This window comes from Triticum aestivum, chromosome 7B, assembly GCF_018294505.1.
Source record: "Triticum aestivum cultivar Chinese Spring chromosome 7B, IWGSC CS RefSeq v2.1, whole genome shotgun sequence".
Classification (NCBI taxonomy): domain Eukaryota; kingdom Viridiplantae; phylum Streptophyta; class Magnoliopsida; order Poales; family Poaceae; genus Triticum; species Triticum aestivum.
In genome coordinates this window covers 73,456,896-73,460,981 of record NC_057813.1, presented here as the reverse complement: position 1 = coordinate 73,460,981, position 4,086 = coordinate 73,456,896, and the positions used below count along the sequence as shown (strand labels likewise).

Sequence of the window (4,086 nt, the reverse complement as noted above, 5' to 3'; positions counted from 1 at the left end):
GCTTCGGAACCAAGACACCAACCGCTCTGCCACCAAGAGCAAATCTTGTCCGCCGCCTTCAAAAACGAGCTTGCCACCAAGGTACCGTTAGACGGCCAGACCAGGGGAATACGAGCTTCCCCCAAGCTCAAGACGGAGGTGGGAGGGAGGGGGGCCACCCCAAAGCCTCCAGGAAGGGGATCAGTACCAAAGGCGTCGACTTTGGGTGGCGCCGCGACGGGCAGGGGTTTCTGCCGGAACCTCACCCAAACGCCAAATCATGCATGCCAGCATGCAAACGCTGACCGGGCAACTCGTCCGGGCGTTTGGGGCGGATATATGAGGAGTCCAGTTGTAGATGCTTTAAAAACTAGAGTGGAGTTCAATCAATAAGCATATTCATTCGGTTGGGATATAGTATTACCAGATCAATTCAGATGAGTGATCAACATATGCATTAGGAGGTGCCAGGTTAAGAATATATCTTTGTCGCACCGTTCTTCACCGATGGAGTGTCTTTTTTTTCTCTAGCAGGTTATTGTGGTTGGTTATTTTGTTTTGATTTATCTACACTGGCTTGGGTTTTAATTATGTTTTGGTGACGTTTTTTTCATCGTATATCATTTGACGCAAAGTAAAGCAAACAACGGGAACGAAACGCCCCAATGGCTATCCAAATCAAGTGTTGGCGTGCGTTGGTAGTGTCGAATGGACGTCCTGCTCCGGCTACAAGTGCGTTGGCTACCATCGCAGTGTGGCGCATCTCCATCGGCATAAACGGACTTCGTCTTGGATCGTCGGGATCACGTCAACGCGTGTTGTCATCGTCGTCACCTCGCGTGTCGTCGAAAAGTACTTGGCGACAGGGGCTGGCCTAACAACAAAGACGAAAATGGACTCTCTGTAGAAACTTGATAAGATGAAGCCGATCGATCGGCCGGACCAGTCGGCGCAACGAAGGATTTGGTCCGCATGCTAGTCCACTTGCCACTGTCCCTGAACCTTCGTGTACGCACAGTATGTTTTGTCCTGATCCTAAGATGTCGCTTACAGTGGTGCAGACTTCCATGGCCATGCCATCTAGTTTGGAAAACGTCCATCAATGGCTGCCCAATGTCGAGGATTAGAAAAGGTGGGCATGCTAGAGCGTGCGCTGCTATTGCGCCAGTTCACCACCAGAGCTCAGAACTACTACAGCAATGGCTGTGCTGAAGCTCCGCTTGTGCTTCTTCTTGCTCCTCTGTGCACGGGTCCACCACGCGACCGCTGTCTCGTTCGACCACGACTCTTTCAGAGCGGAGGACGACGTGAAGATCATCGACGGCAGGATTGACCTCCTCGGCGACAAGAACGTCGCCGGCTGTCGAGCAAGGGGCCGCGCTCTGTACAAGCCGGCGGTGCAGCTCTGGGACGGCGCCACGGGCGAGGCGGCCAGCTTCACCGCCACCTTCAACTTCACCATCCAGTCTCTGCCTCTGCTGGATGGCCGGAGAGGCGCCCCTGGGCACGGCATGGCGTTCTTCCTTGCGCCCTACATGCCCGAAATGCCGCAGGAGTCCTACGAGGGCTGCCTTGGGCTCTTCGACGAGACGGCGCACCTGGCGAACGCGTCCGGCAAGGCCAGCTTCGTCGCCGTCGAGTTCGAGACCCACCGCGACGCGTGGGACCCCAGCAGCCGGCACATCGGCGTAGACGTCAACAACATCGACTCACGCGGCAACTTCATGATCTTGCCAGACACCAGCCTTGTCGACGCCGGCGTGATGTCTTCGACGGTGAAGTACGACAGCGCCACGACGAGGCTGGACGTCTTCCTCAGCGTCGGTGGCACCACTTACAACCTGTCCGCCACCATCGACTTGCGACGCTTGCTGCCGGAGCAGGTCTCCATAGGCTTCTCGGCGGCCACTGGCGCAGCGTACGGCAGCAATCACACGGTGCTCTCATGCTCCTTCCAGTCCACGCTCCGACAAGGAACGGCACGGCTCCCCTGTCTATCTGGTCAGCCAAGTTCAGTGCCGGGGTTGCCGCCGCAGCCTTCCTTGTGCTCCTGCTCGGGGTCGCCGTCGCGGTGCTGCTCCGGCGTGCAAGCACGAGAAACAGGCAGCCAGACGACAAAGACATGCTCGCCGGCGACATGACTCCGGACTCCCTCGACATGGACGACGACGAGTTCGGTTCCAGCGCGGGGCCCCGGCCCATCCCGTACGCTAACCTGGCGGCGGCGACGAGGAACTTCGCGGAGGAAGGGAAGCTGGGGCAGGGCGGGTCCGGGTCGGTGTACCGGGGCCACATGAAAGAGCTCGGCGGCCGCGATGTCGCCATCAAGGTATTCTCTCGGGGGGCGTCCTCGGAGGGGAGGAAGGAGTACAGGTCGGAGGTCACCATCATCAGCAGGCTGCGCCACCGGAATCTTGTGCAGCTCATCGGCTGGTGCCATTGCCGCCGGCGGCTGCTGCTGGTCTACGAGCTCGTGCACAACGGCAGCCTCGATGGCTACCTCTACGGCAAACAAGAGGTTCTGACATGGCAAGTTAGGTATGCATGCTTTGCTTGGAGCTAGTACATGTCAGTCGTATTCTTAACTTGATTTCGTATCTTGACTAAAATGAGACTAATTTTGGACTCACTCTTCGTATCATTTTTTTTGGAGGACGATATTATTAACACAAAATGTAGCATTACAGATACAATGCATGATGAGCAACATTCGACCTCTGCATAATCAAGATGCACGGAGCAAAATTCATATTAGTTGAACTATATCTTTTTCTACGTACCTTTGAGTCCATTGAGACCTAAATTCTCGGTCGATGGACAGTGGCGAACTAGAGACACTAGTCGTTCGAAACTGAGTCGGAGTGCTTGGATCAAATCTGATTCTACTTGATTGTGCCTTTACTTTTGTTATTATCAGATATACCAGATAATTCTTGGATTGGCGTCTGCCGTGCTGTACCTCCACCAAGAATGGGATCAATGCGTCGTCCACGGCGACATTAAACCGAGCAACATCATGTTGGATGAGTTCTTCAGCACCAAGCTAGGCGACTTCGGTCTCTCCCGGCTCATCGACCACGGCATGAGCTTGCAGACGATGACCGGCATGGCGGGCACCCCGGGCTACCTCGACCCGGAGTGCGTCATCACCGGCAAGGCGTCCACCGAGTCCGACATGTACAGCTTCGGCGTCACCCTGCTGGAGATCGTGTGCGGGCGGCGGCCGATGGCGCCGCCGAGAGACGGTGCCAAGGACGGCCAGGTGTTCCGGTTGCTGGAGTGGGCGTGGGACCTCTATGGAAGGAGCGCCGCCCTCGACGCCGCTGACGAGCGTCTTGGTGGCGTGTTCGACCGGTGGGAGGTGGACAGGGTGCTGGCGGTCGGGCTGTGGGCGGCGCACCCTGACCCCAAGATGAGGCCGGCGATCAGGCAGGCCGCCGAGGCGCTGCAGTCAAGGAAGTTCAGGATGCCGGTGCTGCCGCCCAAGATGCCGGTGGCCGTGTACCTGCAGCCTTTCGCAGCTTCCACCATGGAGTACAGTGACACCACCACCACTGTTGGGTCGTCGACCAGTCGTACAACAGCGACGCAATCTTCAAATACTAGCATGCCAGCGGCTGTCAGCGAGGAGTTGGTTTGAACCCCAGTGTAGGGTGAGTAGTACACCTGAGAATTCCGATTGTGGTGGACAAAGAAGAAAAGCTTCGGTGGACAAAATTTGTAATGTCGAGTAATATAGGGATCAATGCAGAGGAAAATGCCAAACTAGACCGAGCTTCATGAAGGCTCTCTAGTATGTACTATTCGTTCCTAAAGTCCATGATTTTGTTTTTTTTTGCAGCTCGCAATTCAAGGTATTTTATTCTGAAATCTACACATACACATCACATCCTTGTATACATGTGTATTTTTTTAGAAAAAAATTTAACTGAAATAATTAAATTTAATTTATTTTTTAAAATTAAGGCATTCGTGGAGCTTGTTCTCCAAAATGCCCTACTCTGCATGCAGCCCTATCTTGCAACTGTACTAGTACATCTTATAAACTAGACTGCGCAATTGGTGTGGAATCAGTTAAAACGTGGTTGTATAGCCAAAAAAATAGCT

At 54.5% G+C, this 4,086-nt stretch overlaps 1 pseudogene; it reads left to right on the top strand.

Moving 5' to 3' along the window:
* The first annotated feature begins 1,094 nt into the window (after window positions 1–1,094).
* Window positions 1,095–3,715, top strand: LOC123160382 (L-type lectin-domain containing receptor kinase IX.1-like; annotated as a pseudogene).
* Window positions 3,716–4,086: the final 371 nt, after the last annotated feature.